This window comes from Oncorhynchus gorbuscha, linkage group LG12 (assembly GCF_021184085.1).
Source record: "Oncorhynchus gorbuscha isolate QuinsamMale2020 ecotype Even-year linkage group LG12, OgorEven_v1.0, whole genome shotgun sequence".
NCBI lineage: Eukaryota > Metazoa > Chordata > Actinopteri > Salmoniformes > Salmonidae > Oncorhynchus > Oncorhynchus gorbuscha.
This window is the reverse complement of record NC_060184.1, coordinates 44,798,161-44,822,260: the sequence shown is the minus strand read 5'-3', so window position 1 is coordinate 44,822,260 and position 24,100 is coordinate 44,798,161.

Below are 24,100 nucleotides of genomic sequence, written 5' to 3'. Positions count from 1 at the left end.
GGGTGGCTGGAGAGTTAGCCTTCACGGTAAGAGCTAAACTTTTATAACTTACAACCTGCCAATACCAGGTGCGTTGAATCAAATTATTGAAGTCTATCCACTGCATTGGTGAGTAAATTCAAACCGATATTTACATGCATTTCCACCAGTTTTTTGGTTGCAGCAGTTGTGTTCTTGTGAAAGATTGATTGCACTGGGACTCGAAGTTGGCTTATGGTTAATGCATGACATGATTGCTAATTCTGCTATCAGCATGCAGCGGACACAGCATTCCTGCTGCATCTGTTCGCTGAGATATAGACCAAGGCTTTTGTGGTGTATGGCGCGCATAATTTTCTAGTGCCAGACATTTTCACCACTTGACTAAGATATCTCACTTCCCCCTTTCCTGTCCCATTTCCCTCAACACACTTGCAGGTGAGTGCTATGGAGGTCAGACCGATTGCTAATGATAGGCTATGGGATGTTGTTGGTCTGTATCTTACATAAATTCAATGTTGGTTCAATGTAGCCTGGTTATGAGTGATGCAAGTCTGTATATATCCCACTGGGAATACCACATAATTTCAATGTGGATCATTTGGTAATATTTGGGTGGTATGTTGATCAATCAATATTCACCCACACTCAAAAATACAGCCAAAAGTTAGTTGAGTTTCTTGTGTGTCATCACTATGCTTTAAACTTTCAAAACTCCCAGCAATTTAATGGATATTTACCAACGTTTCGGAATCACTGTGCCTTCCTCAGGGAAATGTCATGAATACTTGAACCAGGTTATATAGACAAACAGTGCAATTAGTGCAACCAATGACAATAGTGAGGGGTGTGTCATAATGATTAAGTTAATTCAAATGAATTAGTGAAACTGTTAAAAAATAGTAAATGGCATATTAATTATATTACGTTATTGTCATCATATAGAAACATAATGGAATATTGCACATCATATTAGCATCAACATACATTGTTTCATTCAATTTCACATAATAATTTTGTATTTAATTTCCTATTTGTTACATGTAATCTTTTGGTTCAACCTTAATGTATAATGAGCATCATCACAAGAATATATACATTTATAAGACTTGTTCATAAAGGATACATTTGTTCATAAGAAGGGCCTAAGATCAAAGTCAATATTCAGACCACTAGGGGTCAATGCTTTTAGATAGGATATCCAGTAAGCCTCCCTTTGTACTGTAGTAGTAGGATCTCGATGTTACCTCCTCTCCTTGGTAGAGCAACATGCTAAATGCCTGTCCATTTCAGGGAGGATATTGAATGGTTAGCTTCAACAAAGTGAGCTGCTACTGGATAGTCAATGTGCTTACACCTGATTGAGCTGCGGTGTTCAGCTATGCATGGTTTTAATTGTCTTTTCGTTTGTCCTACATAGGCTTTTCCACAAGAACAGGTGATGAGATAGATTACTAAATTGGTTTTGCATGGGATGATACCCCTAACATGGATCTACAAGCAAAGACACAAAACAAACCTAAAGAACAGGAAGCATAGAAATAGCCCACAGAACGCATTTGCAATCCATTGGAATTTAATTCCAATGGAATTCCATTTTTCATTGACAGCAAATCTAGGAAGTGGTAGATCTGTTCTGTGAGCAATTTCTATGCTTCTTGTTCTCAAGGTTTGTTTTGGGATCTGTGACTTTTGGTTTTGTACAACAGTTTCAAAAAGCTGAAAATATATGGTACAATGATTCTCTACACTATAATTGCTTGTTTTGTCACTTAAACTGAAATTAAACAAATTATTAGAATTTTAGCAGCCAATGACTGGGCGATGAAATGACTGGGCGATGTCTAGTGCATCTTTAATTAACAGCACAGCAAAGTTCAAATGGGAATACCATGTCAGATATGTATTTATTTATGCAGCAGATGAATGTATTATCACTGTGCTTAATCTAATAGCATAACCAAATTACCTGGATTGCAGTTGAAATTACATTAAAAGTAGGTGGTGCAAGTGATTCATGCCATTTGAGACTGCGCAGGGGCGCAATCAGCAGGGTTGAACATTTTGGACCTTTCAGATAGGCTTTGCAACTTTCAAGAACATTAGTGACTCACCATCTGGATTCGCTCTTATGAAGCTAAATTTGAAATGGTGTTTCTTACATAAATGTAGAAACTCAGAGCTACAAAATGGTATATCATGCACTGCATTTGACAAACAATGGGAAAGTAATTCTGCTTTGAAAGTTGATCAACTTGTAAACTCACTTTTGAGAAAATGGCCTTTGAATGTTTTGGTATCCAGTGAAGAGTTTTTCTTTGTCTACACCCATTCAGCATCGTTCACAACCTCTTAAGCTTTAGCCCCACCCATCTTATTTCGCTCTCGGAGTGCACATTTGACGCTCTAGCGATTATTTGTTTACCTATGGGTAACATGAAAGCAGCCTAACCAGCTCAGCTGGCAACAATTTCATTACGCTTTTTTGCAGACGTTTACTAGTTTCCTGAATTGGGTCACATTTGGGAATTGAACATGGCCCAGATTATTTCAGAAATTGACCCTTCGCCAAACTCCTCTCCAGGATTTTGGCCAATCAATCGCATCACTCCAATGTATAGCAACAGTTGTCGAATCTGACTCCTCAGACAGCTATATTGAAGAAGTTTTGAGATGCTGTCATCATGAAATGTAAATGATGAGGAATGGATGATGAGGAGGAGACTGGTTGATGTCATAAGGTGAATGCACCAATTTGTAAGTCGCTCTGGATAAGAGCGTCTGCTAAATGACTTAAATGTAAATGTAAATGTGTTATGCAGGTGAATGAGGACCCAAAAGCGACTTAACAGAAACAGAGTTTATTCCAGTCTTAACAAAAAAATGATTAATCCTGAATTCTTTCACAGGTAATGTCCAAACAGGAATAACTGAAATCCTCTAGTCAGTAGAGGGGAACAACAGGAGAAGCGGCCACAGACTGCAGGTCGCTTCGGGTTGGCGCAGGCCGTAGCTGATAGAGACACCTGCTCACACGCAGCATCTGAACAAGGCAAAAACACGACAGGACGGAACAAGGACACAGTACAGCAAACAAGGATCCGACAAGGACAGAAGCAGAAACGAAGAGAGAAATAGAGACCCTAATCAGAGGGCAAAATAGGGGACAGGTGTGAAAGAGTAAACGAGGTAGTTAGGAGAATGAGGAACAGCTGGGAGCAGGAACGGAACGATAGAGAGAGAGAGAGGGAGAGAGAGAGAGGGAAAGAACCTAATAAGACCAGCAGGGGGAAACGAATAGAAGAGAAAGCACAGGGACAAGACATGACAATCTATGACAAAACATGACAGTACCCCCCCACTCACCGAGCGCCTCCTGGCGCACTCGAGGAGGAACCCTGGCGGCAACGGAGGAAATCATCGATCAACGAACGGTCCAGCACGTCCCGAGATGGAACCCAACTCCTCTCCTCAGGACCGTACCCCTCCCAATCCACTAAGTACTGGTGACCACGTCCCCGAGAACACATGTCCATGATCTTCCGTACCCTGTAAATAGGTGCGCCCTCGACAAGGACGTGGGGGGAGGACGGAAGACGAACGGGGGCGCGAAGAAAAGGCTTGACACAAGAGACATGGAAGACTGGGTGGACGCGACGAAGATGTCGCGGAAGAAGAAGTCGCACTGCGACAGGATTAACGACCTGAGAAATACGGAACGGACCAATGAACCGCGGAGTCAACTTGCGAGAAGCTGTCGTAAGGGGAAGGTTACGAGTGGAAAGCCACACTCTCTGACCGCGACAATACCTAGGACTCTTAATCCTACGTTTATTGGCGGCTCTCACAGTCTGCGCCCTATAACGGCAAAGTGCAGACCTGACCCTCCTCCAGGTGCGCTCACAACGTTGGACAAAAGCCTGAGCGGAGGGAACGCTGGACTCGGCGAGCTGGGACAAGAACAGAGGAGGCTGGTACCCAAGACTACTCTGAAAAGGAGATAGCCCGGTAGCAGACGAAGGAAGCGAGTTGTGAGCGTATTCTGCCCAGGGGAGCGGTTCTGCCCAAGACGCAGGGTTTCGAAAAGAAAGACTGCGTAATATGCGACCAATCGTCTGATTGGCCCGTTCTGCTTGACCGTTAGACTGGGGATGAAAACCGGAAGAGAGACTGACGGAAGCACCAATCAAACGACAGAACTCCCTCCAAAACTGAGACGTGAATTGCGGACCTCTGTCCGAAACGGCGTCTAACGGGAGGCCATGAATTCTGAACACATTCTCAATGATGATTTGTGCCGTCTCCTTAGCGTGAGGAAGCTTAGCGAGGGGAATAAAATGAGCCGCCTTAGAGAACCTATCGACAACCGTTAGAATCACAGTCTTCCCCGCTGACGAAGGCAGACCGGTAATAAAGTCTAAGGCGATGTGAGACCATGGTCGAGAAGGAATGGGAAGCGGTCTGAGACGACCGGCAGGAGGAGAGTTACCTGACTTAGTCTGCGCGCAGTCCGAACAAGCAGCCACGAAACGGCGCATGTCACGCTCCTGAGTAGGCCACCAAAACCGCTGGCGAATAGAAGCAAGCGTACCCCGAACGCCGGGGTGGCCAGCTAACTTGGCAGAGTGAGCCCACTGAAGAACAGCCAGACGAGTAGAGACAGGAACGAAAAGAAGGTTAATAGGACAAGCGCGCGGCGACGGAGTGTGAGTGAGTGCTTGCTTTACCTGTCTCTCAATTCCCCAGACAGTCAACCCGACAACACGCCCTTCAGGGAGAATCCCCTCGGGTCGGTAGAAGCTACAGAAGAACTGAAGAGACGGGATAAAGCATCAGGCTTGGTGTTCTTAGTACCCGGGCGATAAGAAATCACGAACTCGAAACGAGCGAAAAACAACGCCCAACGAGCTTGACGCGCATTGAGTCGTTTGGCAGAACGGATGTACTCAAGGTTCTTATGGTCAGTCCAAACGACAAAAGGAACGGTCGCCCCCTCCAACCACTGTCGCCATTCGCCTAGGGCTAAGCGGATGGCGAGCAGTTCGCGGTTACCCACATCATAGTTGCGTTCCGACGGCGACAGGCGATGAGAAAAATACGCGCAAGGATGGACCTTATCGTCAGAATGGGAGCGCTGGGACAGAATGGCTCCCACGCCCACCTCTGAAGCGTCAACCTCGACGATGAATTGTTTAGTGACGTCAGGAGTAACAAGGATAGGAGCGGATGTAAAACGCTTCTTGAGGAGATCAAAAGCTCCCTGGGCGGAACCGGACCACTTAAAGCACGTCTTGACAGAAGTAAGGGCTGTGAGAGGAGCTGCCACTTGACCGAAATTACGAATGAAACGTCGATAGACATTCGCGAAACCGAGAAAGCGCTGCAACTCGACACGTGACTTAGGGACGGGCCAATCGCTGACAGCATGGACCTTAGCGGGATCCATCTGAATGCCTTCAGCGGAAATAACAGAACCGAGAAATGTGACGGAGGAGACATGAAAGGCGCACTTCTCAGCCTTCACATAGAGACAATTCTCTAAAAGGCGCTGGAGGACACGTCGAACGTGCTGAACATGAATCTGGAGTGACGGTGAAAAAAATCAGGATATCGTCAAGGTAAACGAAAACAAAGATGTTCAGCATGTCTCTCAGTACATCATTCACTAATGCCTGAAAGACAGCTGGAGCATTAGCGAGACCGAACGGCAGAACCCGGTATTTAAAATGCCCTAACGGAGTGTTAAACGCCGTCTTACACTCGTCCCCCTCCCTGATGCGCACGAGATGGTAAGCGTTACGAAGGTCCAACTTAGTAAAGAACCTGGCTCCCTGCAGAATCTCGAAGGCTGACGACATAAGGGGAAGCGGATAACGATTCTTAACCGTTATGTCATTCAGCCCTCGATAATCCACGCAGGGGCGCAGGGTACCGTCCTTCTTCTTAACAAAAAAACCCCCCGCTCCGGCGGGAGAGGAAGAAGGCACAACGGTACCGGCGTCGAGAGAAACAGACAGATAATCTTCGAGAGCCTTACGTTCGGGAGCCGACAGAGAGTATAGTCTACCCCGGGGGGAGTGGTCCCCGGAAGGAGATCAATACAACAATCATATGACCGGTGAGGAGGAAGGGGGGTGGCTCTGGACCGACTGAAGACAGTGCGCAGATCATGATATTCCTCTGGCACCCCTGTCAAATCACCAGGTTCCTCCTGAGAAGAGGGGACAGAAGAAACAGGAGGGATAGCAGACATTAAACATTTCACATGACAAGAAACGTTCCAGGATAGGATAGAATTACTAGACCAATTAATAGAAGGATTATGACATACTAGCCAGGGATGACCCAAAACAACAGGTGTAAAAGGTGAACGAAAAATCAAAAAGGAAATGGTCTCACTGTGGTTACCAGATACTGTGAGGGTTAAAGGTAGTGTCTCACATATGATACTGGGGAGGAGACTACCATCCAAGGCGAACATGGGCGTGGGCTCCCCTAACTGTCTGAGAGGAATGTCATGTTTCCGAGCCCATGCCTCGTCCATAAAACAACCCTCAGCCCCAGAGTCTATCAAGGCACTGCAGGAAGCTGCCGAACCGGTCCAGCGTAGATGGACCGACAAGGTAGTACAGGATCTTGATGGAGAGACCTGAGTAGTAGCGCTCACCAGTAGCCCTCCGCTTACTGATGAGCTCTGGCTTTTACTGGACATGAAATGACAAAATGTCCAGCAGAACCGCAATAGAAGCAGAGGCGGTTGGTGATTCTCCGTTCCCTCTCCTTAGTCGAGATGCGAATACCTCCCAGCTGCATGGGCTCAATACCTGAGCCAGTGGGAGGAGATGGTTGAGATGCGGAGAGGGGGAACACCGTTAACGCGAGCTCTCTTCCACGAGCTCGGTGACGAAGATCTACCGGTCGTTCTATGCGGATGGCGAGTGCAATCAAAGAATCCACGCTGGAAGGAACCTCCCGGGAGAGAATCTCATCCTTAACCTCAGCGTGGAGTCCCTCCAGAAAACGAGCGAGCAACGCCGGCTCGTTCCAGTCACTGGAGGTAGCAAGAGTGCGAAACTCTATAGAGTAATCCGTTATGGATCGATCACCTTGACATAGGGAAGCCAGGGCCCTGGAAGCCTCCTTCCCAAAAACTGAACGATCAAAAACCTGTATCATCTCCTCTTTAAAGTTCTGATACTCGTTAGTACACTCAGCCCTTGCCTCCCAGATAGCTGTGCCCTACTCCCGAGCCCGTCCAGTAAGGAGTGATATGATGTAGGCGATCCGAGCTCTATCTCTTGAGTATGTGTTGGGCTGGAGAGAGAACACAATATCACACTGGGTGAGAAAGGAGCGGCACTCAATGGGCTGCCCAGAGTAACACGGTGGGTTATTAACTCTAGGTTCCGGAGACTCGGAAGACCAGGAAGTAGCTGGTGGCTCGAGACGGAGATTCTGAAACTGTCTTGAGAGGTCGGAGACCTGAGCGGCCAGGGTCTCAACGGCATGACGAGCAGCAGACAATTCCTGCTCGTGTCTGCCGAGCATCGCTCCCTGGATCTCGACGGCTGAGTTGCGAGGATCCGTAGTCGCTGGGTCCATTCTTGGTCGGATCCTTCTGTTATGCAGGTGAATGAGGACCCAAAAGCGACTTAACAGAAACAGAGTTTATTCCAGTCTTAACAAAAAAACGATTAATCCTGAATTCTTTCACAGGTAATGTCCAAACAGGAATAACTGAAATCCTCTAGTCAGTAGAGGGGAACAACAGGAGAAGCGGCCACAGACTGCAAGTCGCTTCGGGTTGGCGCAGGCCGTAGCTGATAGAGACACCTGCTCACACGCAGCATCTGAAGAAGGCAAAAACACGACAGGACGGAACAAGGACACAGTACAGCAAACAAGGATCCGACAAGGACAGAAGCAGAAACGAAGAGAGAAATAGAGACCCTAATCAGAGGGCAAAATAAGGGACAGGTGTGAAAGAGTAAACGAGGTAGTTAGGAGAATGAGGAACAGCTGGGAGCAGGAACGGAACAATAGAGAGAGAGAGAGAGAGGGAGAGAGATAGAGAGAGGGAAATAACCTAATAAGACCAGCAGGGGGAAACGAATAGAAGAGAAAGCACAGGGACAAGACATGACAATCTATGACAAAACATGACAAAATGTAATAACTGTGGCATGATTTGGGAGCATTGAGAGGCCAGAAATACATAGACTAGTAAATTGGACTAAGGAACAGAAGATGAGTATTGGAGAAAGGTCATCAGTGCGTGTTCTGCAAGCAGTTGAGCAGATGAAGGCATGGCATGTGCATGGTGAATGGATAGACGTGGTTATGGACAGCAAGGAAGAAGGAGAAGAGTTGAGTGCAGTGGGAAGATGTGCATTGAGGAAAATGGTGCCAATTACAAACCCTATTCTGCTGTCTCTGATTGCTCAGAAATTGAACCTGATGAGAGTGAGGGTGAATTATCTGTTGTGGCAGGTGTGGTGAAGACTGAGTCCGCGCCTCACCGCGATGGTCATGCAAAGGATAATTCTGACCCAGTCGGAGTGACATTTTTAGAGAAAGTGGATCCCTGCCTTTGAATGATCCATATGTAGTGTCATGACGCTCTCTCCTTGGTGAGGATCAAAGGTGCCAGATCAGCTTGGCCTATGTTTGAAGATAGTCAAACCCCTCTTTCCCACAGAAGAGGGAAAGTGGGGGCTGTGCCGGTCTTGACATCTTAACACTGGGTCGTAAATTTAAGGAGGTGGAAACTTTCCCTCTCTGCCTTTCAGTATCCACCAAGGAATGCTTTGTCTATAGAGAGTGGTGCCCGTCTAAAAACTCTAACGTCAAAAGATTGGACATTAACCTCTTGCTCCTACCTGGCACGCAGGCGTCCCAGAGCTCTGGAAATGCAAATGCGCTACGCTAAATGCTAATAGTATTAGTTAAAACTCAAACGTTCATTAAAATACACATGCAGGGTATTGAATTAAAGCTACACTTGTGAATCCAGGCAACAAGTCAGATTTTTAAAATGCTTTTCGGCGAAAGCATGAGAAGCTATTATCTGATAGCATAACACCCCAAAAGACCCGCAGGGGACGTAAACAAAATAATTAGCATAGTCGTCGCTACACAAACCGCACAAATAAAATATAAAACATTCATTACCTTTGACCATCTTCTTTGTTGGCACTCCTAGATGTCCCATAATCACTATTGGGTCTTTTTTTCGATTAAATCGGTCCATATATAGCCTAGATATCGATCTATGAAGACTGTGTGATAAACGGAAAAAAATAGCGTTTCATAACGTAACGTCATTTTTTAAAATTCAAAAAGTTGACGATAAACTTTCACAAAACACTTCGAAATACTTTTGTAATGCAACTTTAGGTATTAGTACACGTTAATAAGCGATAAAATTCTTCAGGAGGCGATGTAAATTCTATAGCTGTCCGTCTCGAAAAGATGTCTGAAGACAGCTCGACCAAAACATCCGGTCGGAGACCGGAGGGAATCGGTTCCCTTGATTCGGTTTGACCAAAAATCAAAGCTGAATCAAATAACAAGACTCTAGACATCGTGTGGAAGCTGTAGGCACTGAAACCTCGGCCTCATGTAATTCGGTTCACTTTGAACAATTCCTGGAAGTAACGCAAGGATATTTATTTCCATTTTCAGTGATCAGATTTTCTTGCACTTTTCGATGAAACACACGTTTTGTTATAGTCACAGCCGTGATTTATCCAGTTTTATAAACGTCTGAGTGTTTTCTATCCACACATACTAATCATATGCATATACTATATTCCTGGCCTGAGTAGCAGGGCGCTGAAATGTTGCGCGATTTTTAACAGAATGTTCGAAAAAGTAGAGGGTCGACTGAAGAGGCTAACTTCTTACGGCTGAAATCCCGCTAACGGGATCGATATGACAACAGCAAGTGAAAGTACAGGGCGCCAAATTCAAATAACAGAAATCTCATTATTAAAATTCCTCAAACATTTTTATTTTATACATTATTTTACCAGGTAAGTTGACTGAGAACACATTCTCATTTACAGCAACAACCTGGGGAATAGTTAGTGGAGAGGAGGGGGATGAATGAGCCAATTGTAAACTGTGGATTCTTAGGTGACCATGATGGTTGGAGGGCCAGATTGGGAATTTAATCAGGACACCGGGGTTAACACCCCTACTCTTACAAAAAGTGCTATGGGATCTTTAATGACCTCAGAGAGTCAGGACACCCCTTTAACATCCCATCCGAAAGACGGCACCCTACAAAGGGCAGCATCCCCAATCACTGCCCTGGGGCATTGAAACATTTTTAGACCAGAGGAAAGAGTGCCTCCTACTGGCCCTCCAACACCACTTCCAGCAGCATCTGGTCTCCCATCCGGAGCCTGACCAGGACCAACCCTGCTTAGCTTCAGTAGCAAACATGTAGTGGTATGCAGGGTGGTATGCTGCTGGAATACAAGTATGTTACACCATTTTAAAGATAAACTTGTTGTTAATCCCAACACAGTGTCCGATTTCAAAAAGTCTTTACAACGAAAGCGCACCAAACGATTATGTTAGGTCAGCACCTAGTCACAGAAAAACACAACCATTTTTCCAGCCAAAGAGAGGAGTCACAAAAAGCAGAAAGATAGAAAAATGAATCACTAACATTTGATGATCTTCATCAGATGACACTCATAGGACTTTATGTTACACAATACATGTATGTTTTGTTCGATAAAGTTCATATTTTTATCAAAAAATCTCAGTTTACATTGGCGCGTTATTTTTAGTAATGTTTTGCTCCCAAAACATCTGGTGATTTTGCAGAGAGCCACATCAAGTTTCAGAAATATTCATCATAAATGTTGATGAAAATACAAGTGTTATGCATGGAACTTTAGATAAACTTCTCCTTAATGCAACCGCTTTGTCAGATTTAAAAAAAGCTTTACCCAAAAAGCACACCATGCAATAACCTGAGTACAGCGCTCAGAGACCAAAACAAGCTATATACGCCATGTTGTGGAGTCAACAGAAGTCAGAAATAGCATTATAAATATTCATTTTCCTTTGATGATCTTCATCAGAATGCACTCCCAGGAATCCCAGTTCCGCAATAAATGTTTCATTTGTTCAATAAAGTCCATCATTTATGTCCAATACCTCTTTTTTGTTTGCGAGTTTAGTACACAATCCAAACTCACGAGGCGTGGGCAAGTCCAGGGGAAAGTTCAGACGAAAGGTCATTTTACAGTTCGTAGAAACATGTCAAACGAAGAATGTTCCAACCAGAGAATTCTTTTGTCTGTCGCAATGGAATGCAGCTAACTCTCACGTGAGCACGTGTGATCAGGACATGGCACTCTGCCAGACCCCTGACTCAATCAGCTCTCATTCCCCCCTCCTTGACAGTAGAAGCCTCAAACAAGGCTCTAAAGACTCTTGACATCTAATGGAAGCCGTAGGAAGTGCAATATGACACATAGACACGATATATTCGATAGGCAATGTGTTAAAAAATGACAAATCTCAGACTTCCCATTTCCTGATGTATTTTTCTCAGGTTTTCACCTGCCATATGAGTTATGTTATACTCACAGACATCATTCAAACAGTTTTACGAACTTCAGAGTGTTTTCTATCAAAATCGACTAATAATATCCACATATTAGCAACTGGGCCTGAGTAACAGGCAGTTGACTCTGGGCACCTTATTCATTCAAGCAACTCAATACTGCCTCCAGCCATAAGAAGTTTTAAACAGGTCAACATTCACAAAGCCACTGGGCCAGACGGATTACCAGGACGTTTACTCAAAGAATGTGCGGACCAACTGTCAAGTGTCATCCCTGACATTTCAACCTCTCCCTGACCGAGTCTGTAATACTTACATGTTTGGAAACCTGCCTAAATGTGAAGGTAACCTGCCTAAATGATTACCAACCCGTGGCACTCACGTCAGTAGCCATATAGTGCATTGAAAGGCTGGTCATGGCTCACATCAACACCATCATCCCAGAAACCCTAGACACACTCCAATTTGCATACTGCCCCAACAGATCCACAGATGATGCAGTCTTCGTTGAACTCCACACTGCCCTTTCCCACCTGGACAAAATGAACACCTATGTGAGAATGCTATTCATTGACTACAGCTCAGTGTTCCACACAATAGGGTCCTCAAAGCTCATCAATAAAATGAGGACCCTGAGACTAAACACCTCCCTCGGAAACGGTATCCTGGACTTCCTGATGGACCTCCCCCAGGTGGTAAGGGTATGTAACAACATATCTGGAACGCTGATCCTCAACACAGGGGCCCCTCAGGGGTGCGTGCTCAGCCACCTCCTGGTCCCCCTGTTTACTCATGACTGCATGGCCAGTCACGACTCCAACACCATCATTAAATTTGCGATGACACAACAGTGGTCTGATCACCGACAACAACGAGACAGCCTATAGGGAGGAGGTCAGAGACCTGGCCGTGTGGTGCCAGAACAACAAACTCTCCCTCAATGTGATCAAGACAAATGAGATGATTGTGGACCACAGGAAAAAAGAGGACCGAGCACTACATTTTCATGGACGGGGCTACATTCTCACCATTCTCATCGACGGGGCTGCAGTGGAGCAGGTTGAGAGCTTCAATGTAAATAGTCCGGGTAGCTATTTGATTAATTGTTCAGCAGTCTTGTGGCTTGGGGGGTAGAAGCAGTTAAGAAGCCTTCTGGTCCTAGACTTGGCACTCGGGTACCGCTTGCTGTGCGGTAGCAGAGATAATGAATTGAGTGATTGGATCAGTCTTTGACAATTGTTTTGGTTTTCCTCTGACACCGCCTAGTGTATAGGGCCTGGATGGGAGGTTGGTGCAGCTGTAGAACTTTTTGAGGTTCTGGGGACCCATGCCAAATCTTTTCAGTCTCACGAGGGGGAAAGGTGTTGTCGTGCCCTCTTCACAACTGTCTTGGTGTGTTTGGACCATTATAGTTTGTTGGTGATGTGGACATCAAGGAACTTGAAACTCTCGACCCACGGCGCGCCTTTTCCTGTAGTTCAGGATCAGCTTGCTTATCAACCGCTGTTGTGTCATCAGCAAACTTAATGATGGTGCTGTGTTTGACCACACAGTCGTGGGTGAACAGGGAGTACAGGGGGCTGAAGAAATTTGGCTTGTCACCTAAAACCCCCACATACTTTTACAGATGCACAATTGAGAGCATCCTGTCGGGCTGTATCACTGCCTGGTACGGCAACTGAACCGCCCACAACTGCAAGGCTCTCCAGGGGGTGTGCGGTCTGCACAATGCATCACTGGGGGCAAACTTCCCGCCCTCCAGGACAACAACAGCACCCGATGTCACAGGAAGGCCAAAAACGTCATCAAAGACAACAACCACCTGAGCCACTGCCTGTTCACACGTCTACCATCCAGAAGGTGAGGTCAGTGTGAAAACGTGCATCAAAGCTGGGGCCGAGAGACTGAAAAACAGACTATCTCAAGGATATCAGACTGTTAAACAGCCATCACTAACACAAAGAGTCTGCTGCCTACATACGGACTTCAAATCATTGGCCACTTTAATGTACATAGTCTTATTTAATTCCTTTACTTAGATTTGTGTGTATTAGGTAGTTGTTGTGGAATTCTTAGATATTGCTGCACTGTCGGAACTAAAAGCACAATCATTTCACTACACTCACAATAACATCTTCTAACCATGTGTATGTGACCAATACATTTTGATTTGATTTTGACTAAGCACGCACCCCAGAGGGGCCCTTAGTGTTGAGGATTAAGCGTGGCAGACGTGTTGTGGCCTACCCTTACCACCTGGGGTCAGGAAGTCCAGGATCCAAGGGTCCTTAGCTTAGTGATGAGCTTTGTGGGCAATATGGTGTTGAACAATGAGCTGTAGTCAATGAACAGCATTCTCACATAGATGTTCCTTTTATCCAGGTGGGAGAGGGCAGAGTGGAGTGCAGATCTGTTGGGGTGGTATGCGAATTGGAGTGGGTCAAGGGTATCCGAGATGATGCTATTGATGTGAGCCATGACCAGCCTTTCATAGCACTTCATGGCTACTGACTTGAGTGCTACAGGGCGGTAATCATTTAGGCAGGTTACCTTTGCTTCATTGGGCACAGGGACTATGGTGGTCTGCTTGAAACATGTAGGTATTACAGACTCTGTCAGTGAGAGGTTGAAAATGTTTGTGATGACAATTGCCAGGTGTGTGCATGCGTTAAGTTCACATCCTGATAACCCATCTGGCCCAGTTACTTTGTGAATGTTGACCTTGCTCACATCGGCTACCAAGAGCATTATCACACAGTCATACAGAACAGCTGGTGCTCTAATGCATGCTTCAATGTTGCTTGCCTGGAAGCGAGCATAAAAGGCATTTAGCCTGTCTGGTAGGCTCGCGTCACTTGGCAGCTCATGCCTGGGTTTCCCTTTGTAGTCCGTAATAATTTTCAAGCTCTGCCACATTCAACAAGCGTAAGAGTAGTAGTAGGAGTTGTAGTCGGACTGAATCTTAGTCCTGTATTAACACTTTGCTTGTTTGATGGTTCGTCTGAGGGAGTAGTGGGTTTTCTGATAAGCGTTCAGATGAGTGTCCCGCTCCTTGAAAGCGGCAGCTCTAGTCTTTAGCTTGATGCGGATGTTGCCTGTAATTCATTGCTTCTGGTTGGGATATGTACGTATGGCCACTGTGGGGACGACGTCGTCGATGCACTTATTGATGAAGCCTAATAACTGAGGTGGTATACTCCTCAATGCCATTGGATGAATCCCGGAACATATTCCAGTCTGTGCTAACAAAACAGTCCTGTAGCATAGCATCTGCGTCATCTGACCACTTCTGTATTGAGCGAGTCACTGGTACTCCTGCTTAACTTTTTGCTTGTAAACAGGAACCAGGAGGACAGAATTATGGTCAGAGTTTCTAAATGGAAGGCGAGGGAGAGCTATGTATGTGTCTCTGTGTGTTTACTGAAGGTGGTCTAGAGTTTTTTTTCCCCTCTGGTTGCACATGTGACATGCTGGTCAAAATTACAACAGTTGGTCATAACTCTATTTCACGACTTCCACTAGTTCCTAATTGAATGATTGGTTGTTGGTAGTCATTCCCATGCAGCAGCATGATGGTGGCTCAGTGGTTCAGGCAGAGTTCCCATTGCATGTTCTTATGCGGCGCTCCGCAGTCCTCACACACACAAACAGACTGCTGGGTGTAGAGGTCAGAACTGGAGCCAGTCTGTCACATTGCTGACAGTTGGGGGCTTGCCACACAGATCATGTGCCTTGTTACCGTCAGGTGGAGAGCCATAGCGCTATTACTTTGTGCTCTTATACAAAGATAAAAACCTTGGAAAAGGTAAAGCCCCAGTAATGGGAATTCAATATGAAAGCAGGCTGAACGACACTTAATTGTTATTCCGACCACCCATTATTGTTTCCCTGAACGTAGAAATTGCTTTGCTTGTGTACATTGAAAAAAACAGGTCATTTTGCCTCATTCATATTTTTATTAACATTTGACCTCACTCAATTTGTTTTTGTCATATTGGGAATGCAGGTTATTATGTATAACTATATGGGCCCCTGCAGGACGTTATGTTGATTGTATTTACCATATTTTCAGTTTTGGTCAATTTCTTTAACAGTGGTTGGAAAATGTCGTTATCATTGCTGTCTAATGTGATTGCGGGCACCGAGGTAATTTTGCTGACGACAGTTTCTTTTTCTCTCTCTCTCTGTCTCTCTCTCTCTCTCTCTCATCCCTTTGTTCTGATAGGTGCCAATTACTCGACCTCTGTGGTGAAGAAGCAAGCTTGCCTGTCACTATTGATCCCCCCTCTATCCATCTTCAATGTCAAATCTCTGTCACCAAAGTGGAGAGAATTACCAAGGTTTTTGTATACAATCAAGACCAAGGAACAGCAGCACTAGTCCTATACACAGAGCTTGACTTTTTCCCTTTTCTACAATCAAAGCTCTCTTCTTCAAGGTTATATCCTCTTTGTCTTTTTTATTTTTTGGAAAACATAGGGTCAAGAGGACAGTGGGAAGCAGGCCCTAAGGATTTTTACATTTTCTCCTCCACTGTGTGATTTTATTCTCTCCTGTGCTTGGTGCTTGTTGGAGGGGGCATAAATGAGGTGGTGTGGCTCAGGAAGCTTGGGGAGAGCAGGAACTCTCCTTGCTCTGCTGCTTCCCCTCTGGGAGCTGGGCTGCTGGGGGTTGATCTCCGCCTCTGGGGGGCAGAACCAGGCGCAGCACACTACTGTAGGCCCCTGGGAGATGCTTCGCAGGCACAAACGCAGCTGGGTATGGAACCAGTTTTTTGTCCTGGAGGAGTACACAGGCGAAGAACCTCTTTATGTTGGCAAGGTAAGTGTTTGTATGTTGTCATGGTAAGTGTTTGGACTTAATGTGTGTTTATATACAAGTGTGGATGAAAAACAAGCAAAAGCTGGTGTTTAACTTCACCATATTTTCAGATAACATATTACAAGATTTAACCAGTCTGATCACATGTACAATATGTAAAGGAAATTCACACTAACTGCTTATTTGTTTCATTAAACACATCCATAAATATGTTTCTGTATTTTTTGTCTTTTGTTAGTCGTTTCATTGCTTTATTTGTACAGTGCTGACATTTAAAAGTTGGAATGAGAGCCAAAAGGTCAATCTGGGTTACTGATTTGAACCTTTGGTTGGAGAATTTCACAACAAATTATTCTAAGTGATTTCAATGGGTCTTTCTCCATTCTTATTGTTTTATACTGTTAAATTCAACTTCAACCAAAAATAATTTATTGCACTGTCATCAGTTTCTGCATTTCCTGCACTATATATATGAGGTCCCACAGTTGGGAGTGCATGTCAGAGCAAAAACCAAGCCATGAGGTCAAAGGAATTGTCTGTAGAGCTCCGATACAGGATTGTGTCGAGGCAAAGGTCTGGGGAAAGGTATCAAAACATGTCTGCAGCATTGGAAGTCCTTAAGAACACAGTGGCCTCCATCATTCTTAAAAATGGATTAAGTTTGGAACCATCAAGACTTTTCCTAAAGCTGGCTGCCCGGTCAAAAGGAGCTGTCGGGGAGAAGGGACTTGGTCACGGAGGTGATCAAGAACCCGAGGGTCACTCTGACAGAGCTCTAGAGTTCCTCTGTGGAGATGGGAGAACATTCTAGAAGGACAACCATCTCTGCAGCACTCCACCAATCAGGCTTTCATGGTGGAGTGGCCAAACAGAAGCCACTCATCAGTAAAAGGCACATGACAGCACACTTGGATACCACGAGAAACAAGATTCTCTGGTCTGATAAAAAAAGATTGAACTCTTTGGCCTGAATGCCAAGCCTCACATCTGGAATAAACCTGGCACCATCCCTTCGGTGAAGCATGGTGGTGGCAGCGACTGGGAGACGTATGTCGCAGGGTCTACAGAAAATCACGGATTACAAAATGAAAACCAGCCCCGTCACGGATATCGACATCTTGCTCCCTTACAAATTAAAAGACTTCTTTGCGAGCTTTGAGGACAATACAGCGCCACTCACACGGCCCGCTACCAAAGATTTTGGGCTCTCCTTCTCCGTGGCCAACGTGAGTAAAACATTGAAACGTGTTAACCCTCGCGAGGCATCCCTAGCCGGGTCATCAGAGCATGCGTAGACCAGCTGGCTGGTCTGTTAACTGACATATTCAATCAATCTGTAACCACGTGTCTTTTTTGTGGAAAGAGAGTCGGACCGAAATGCAGCGTAGTGGTTACTCATGTCTTTAATGAAGAGAAACAAAAGCGATACATGAAATAACTTATAGAAACAAAAACAACAAACGGAACAAAAAACCTATTACAGCCTATCTGGTGAAACTACACAGAGACAGGAACAATCACCCACGGAATACAAAGCGAAACCAGGCTACCTAAATGCGGTTCCCAATCAGAGACAACGAGAATCACCTGACTCTGATTGAGAACCGCCTCAGGCAGTCAAGCCTATACAACACCCCTAATCAGCCGCGATCCCAAATACAACAAACCCCAATACGAAAATACAATAACATAAACCCATGTCACACCCTGGCCTGACCAAATATATAACGAAAACACAAAATACAATGACCAAGGCGTGACACAATACCTATCCCAGTCTGCTGTCCCCACATGCTTCAAGTTGGCCACCATTGTTCCTGATCCCAAGAAAGCTAAGGTAACTGAAATCAATGACTATCGCCCCGTAGCACTCACTTCTATCATCATGAAGTGCTTTGAGAGACTAGTCACCATATCACCCCCACCCTACTTGACACCCTAGACTCACACCAATTTGCTTACCGCTGCAATAGTTCCACAGACGATGAAAATTCGCCATCACACTGCACATTGCTCTATCCCATCTGGACAAGAGGAATTCCTATTTAAGAATGCTGTTCATTGACTAAAGCTCAGCATAAAGCTCAGCATACAACACCATAGTACTCTCATAACTCATAAGCTTGAGACCCTGTGTCTCGACCCCGCCATGTGCAACTGGGTCCTGGACTTTCTGAAAGCTCAGCCCCCAGGTGTTGAAGGTAGGAAACAACTGCACTGATCCTAGAAACTGGGGCCTCACAAGGGTGCGTTCTCACAAACTGAAATGGTCCACCCACACAGAGAGCATGGTGAAGAAGGCACAACAGCACAGGAGGCTGAGGAAATGTGGCTTGTCACCTAAAACCCTCACAAACTTTTATAGATGCAAAATCGAGAGCTGTATCGAGGGCTGTAATCACCGCCTGTTACGGCAACTACACCACTTTCAAGGCTGTCCAGAGGGTAGTGCGGTCTGCACAACTCATCAACGGGGGTAAACTTCCTGCCTTCCAGGAAACCTACAGCACCCGATGTCACAGGAAGTCCAAAAAGATCATAAAAGACAACGACCACCTGAGCCACTGCCTGTTCACGACGCTATCATGCAGAAGTCGAGGTCAGTACAGGTGCATCAATGCTGGGACCAAGACACTGAAAAACAACTTCTATCTCAAGTTCATTTTTTATTAATTTTTTATTATACCTTTACTTTACAATGACGGCCTAAGAACAGTGTTTTAACTGCCTTTTTAACAGATTTTTACCTTGTCAGCTCGGGGATCCGTCCTAGCAACCTTTGGGTTACTAACCCAACGCTATAACCACTAGGCTACCTACCATCAGACTGTTAAACAGCCATCCCTAATATAGAGAGGCTGCTTCCAACATACAGTCAAATCTCTGGCCACTTTAATAAATTGATTTAATAAAGGTATCACGTGTCACTTTAAAGAAAGCCACTTTAATAATGTTTACATATCCTACATTACTATCTCATATGTACAGTATATACTGTATTCTATACTATCTACTGCATCTTGCATGGCCGTCACTCATCCATATATTTATATGTATGTATTCTTATTCATCCCTTTACATTTGTGTGTATAAGGTAGTAGTTGTGAGTTTGTTAGATATTACTGCACTGTCTGTGCCTTTTCAGCCCTCTAGTTGGCCTCTTGTTGGCCTTCCAAATTAAGTTAATCGAAATGCAGACTCCCTATTGCGTGGTTATCCATAAAGCTCTACAACACCAAGGCTCTCAAGTTGCTTCAGGAAGATGGCTGACAAAAATACTAAGATAGAAGCAAATGTTATATTATAGAATCATGCAAAAAATATACAGTGGAAAGGAATATATTATTTAATGTAGAGAAACTATTATGCATATTTTTTGGTCATAAAGTTAATTTACAAAAATCTATATTTTACAAGATACCTAGTCAATTCCCTATACACGTAGCTTCCTATATTGGTGTATATACAGCTCTGGAAAAAATTAAGAGATCACTGGAAAATGATCAGTTCCTCTGGTTTTAGGTGCGTGTTCGGGTAAAATGAACATTTCTGTTTTATTCTATAAACTGCTGACAACATTTCTCCCAAATTCATAATAAAAACATTGTCATTTGGAGCATTTATTTGCAGAAAACTGGTCAAAATAACAAAAAACGCAGTGATGCAGTGATGAAGAGAAAATAAGTTCATATTCATTTTTAAACAAACAATACTAATATTTTAACTTAGGAAGAGTTCAGAAATCAATATTTGGTGGAATAACCCTGATTTTCAATCATGCGTCTTGACATGCTCTCCACCAGTCTTTCACATTGATGCTGGGTGAATTTATGCGGTCCTTCTGTAGCTCAGTTGGTAGAGCATGGCGCTTGTAACGCCAGGGTAGTGGGTTTGATTCCTGGGACCACCCATACGTAGAATGTATGCACACATGACTGTAAGTCGCTTTGGATAAAAGCGTCTGCTAAATGGCATATATTATTATATATTATGCCACTACTGGCACAAAAATTCAAGCAGCTTGACTTTATTTGATGGCTTGTGACCATCCATCTTCCTCTTGATTACATTCCAAAGGTTTTCAATGGGGTTCAGGTCTGGAGATTCGGCTGGCAATGACAGGGTCTTGATCTGGTGGTCCTCCATCCACACCTTGAGTGACCTGGCTGTGTGGCATGGAACATTGTCCTGCTGGAAAAACCAATCCTCAGAGTTGGGGAACATTGTCAGAGCAGAAGGAAGCATGTTTTCTTCCAGGACAACCTTGTACATTGCTTGATTCATGCGTCCTTCACAAATCTGCCCAATTCTAGCCTTGCTGAAGCACTCCCTGCTCATCACCGATCCTCCACCACATTTCACAGTGGGTGCGAGACATGGAGAGGTCTGCAGTGTGTCGCACCCACTGTGAAGTTTGGTGGAGGATCGGTGATGATCTGGGGGTGCTTCAGCAAGGCTGGAATCGGGCAGATTTGTATACTATGGATGTGTACCTATGTAGCCGATCTGTGTAAGGACCCTAAAACGTTTTGTATAAATATTTGTTCCGAACAGTGGTTTTAATTGTTCTAGCTAAAATGCGTACATAGGTAATGACTGAGTTAAGGAAATGTGACTATTACTGTCATGTTTTGTCTTATATTGTCTTGTCATTATGCTTTCCCTTCTGTTCGTTTCCCCCTGCTGGTCTTATTAGGTTCGTTCCCTTTTTCTATCCCTCTCTCTCCCCCTCCCTCTCTCTCCTCTCTCTATCGTTCCGTTCCTGCTCCCAGCTGTTCCTCATTCTCCTACTCACTCATTTAGTCTTTTCACACCTGTCCCCTATCTTGTCCTCTGATTAGAGTCCCTATTTCTCCCCTTGTTTTCCGTTTCTGTCCTGTCGGATCCTTGTATGATGTTCGCTGTGCTGTGTCGTTGTCTCGCCCTGTCGTGTCTTGTCTCCTTCAGATGCTGCGTGTGAGCAGGTGTCTGAGTCTGCTACGGTCGGTGCCTTCCCGAGGCAACCTGCAGTCAATGGTCGAGTCTCCAGTCTGTCCTCGTCACTACGAGTGGATTTAAGTTTTTTCATGTTTTGTTTTCTGCCTTGATTGTCCAGGAGTATTGCTTTTATCCTTTACTGGAATAAAGACTCTGTTTTTGCCAAGTCGCTTTTGGGTCCTCATTCACCTGCATAACAATTACATGTGAAACTGCTATTAAATGAACGTTCTGATTCAGTAACCTACAGTCAGAGGATGGCTACATTACGGGCACATTGTTGTTCTGCTGTTTTCATTTGTTGCTCATATGGTAAGTACGCATTTGTAGCATGAGAAATATAACATAAAGCTTTTACTACTGCCAGTACAGGCATTGTATAAATACAATGCCTGTAGTTAACAAATTGCGTGGTTTAACAAACAAGTTGTCAGTTTCTAATGTACTTGAGTGATGTAGATCTCTCCCTTATCACTAGTTGCTCCGTTTTCGAGTGCCACTCCCCCACCGAGGTATTGGGATTGAGTCACTGTCTCCATATTGATGTATGCGTGCACTCATGTATCAGTCTGTATGTGAATTGACAAAATTAATGACTGCAATTATGTCAAAATAATGTAGTGTGATTTCATCATCATATTGAACACTTCTGTGCCCACAATTCTTGAGTAAGAACATCTATACACTTATAGGCTGTTCGTTATTACACAGTAAGTCACTCTTAATAATGATCTATACTGAGTCAATAGTGCCACTGTGCCAGCCATGGATAGCCATAATTTGACATCTGTTTGCAAACAATCTGACAGACCCCCTAGTGGGATCCGGACATTTTTCTAAGCAGAAACAGTATGATATATCATATAATGAGAGGGAAATGGGAAGTCATCACTTTGGCCTGGCTGATTCTGCCACCACTGCATCTGCAGCCCTGCTTGGCTTTAATGCCTGTGAAAACATACATTAAAGACACTCAAAACAGTGTCAACTGCAAATTGATGACACGCATATTTAAGCAAGTGGGAATGGCGTCATCGGTGTAGCGCCTACACTTAACAGACACTCGGCGGGTAAACATTACGTCAGTGTGTGGTGATCATCGTTTTGTGCACAGGTTGATCGAGTGACAAAATATTTGCAAGTACCAGTGTGGAGTTTGGGCTGAATTATTTATCTAAGTAGGCAATTAGTTGTCAACTTTCATGTCTAAGCGTTAGATTTTGTGTCTTGGGTGCACTTCCCTGAATGTGTACAGAACTCATATTTTTTTAAGCCATTTTACAAACTTTGAAAAATGTACCCTGTGTTATACTGACGTTGTTGATGAGAGCCTACCACGGCAGTGTCCTCTGTTCCCTAAGGTCTGTTTCAGTGGCTGTTTCAGTGTATACAGTGCTTTTCCCATCAACCCTCAGGGCAGGCAGAGCGCTTGCTCACATCAAATGGATTGTCATAGTGCACAACCTTGTGCTGCAACTCACTTATTTTTAGAGCCCGCTTCCAAAAGCAGAAAGCCTGAATAACCATTCAAATAATGGATAAACTTCTTTCCCCTTTCTTCCCTTAATGGCTGCTTTCAGGGCAGTATTATGCATGCTTTTTCCTGCCAAAGACACAACTACGGGCACAACTATAGAAGCAGGAGATTGTAAAACATCTGTGGATGAGCAGCTGGAAAGTTGAGCTTAAAGTAGGCTTGGACTGAGTTCACAACTACGCAAAGTACACATAATTTTGTATTAACTCTTTCAACAGGTAGTCTGTAACTTCAAAACAAATGGATCTGCAGCTTGGGTTTTACTGATCACCACCAGTTGCAAGATGCTTTCCACCCTTTAGTTCTTAGATGAAGCATTCCTAATCTAGTGGTAAACATACTCTCCAATAAGCCGATAACGACAGTCATTACATTTTGAAGAATTCACACACACACACACACACACACACACACACACACACACACACACACACACACACACACACACACACACACACACACACACACACACACACACACACACACACACACACACACACACACACACACACACACACACACACACACACACACACACACACACACACACACACACACACACACACACACACACCTGTCTAAGAAATCAGCTCCCTCATTGGCATTCTGTTAGAGGTTCCCTTTCAAATGTATTAGTGTCCTACAGCCCGGCATGCTAAAGTGAGGCTAAAGAGAGGTCAGTCCCAACCGTATCCACTCACTCTCTCCATTCACTTACCAAAAACCCATGAGATAGTGCTGTACTGTATGGCTGCCGTCCCAGCCTAACTATTTTGTGATTATTTTGGCCTTTATCCCCCAGAAAATACATTAAATGTATCTGATATCATTTCTTATGATCAACAAATACTTTTGAAAATCAGATCAGCAGTTAACTTTTTATGGCTGCAGGGGCAGTATTGAGTAGCTTGGATGAAAGGTGCCCATATCAAACAGCCTGCTCCTTAGTCATAGTTGCTAATATTTGCATATTATTATTAGTATTGGATAGAAAACACTATGACAATTCTAAAACTGTTTGAATGATGTCTGTGAGTATAACAGAACTCATATTGGCAGGCAAAATCCAGAGTTGTAATCTGAGCTTGTATGTATTCACCAGAGTCCCCAATGAAATCCCCTTAAGATATTTAATGATGTTGCACTGCCTAGGGGTTCCACTAGATGTCAACCATCAATAGAAATTATAATGAGGCTTT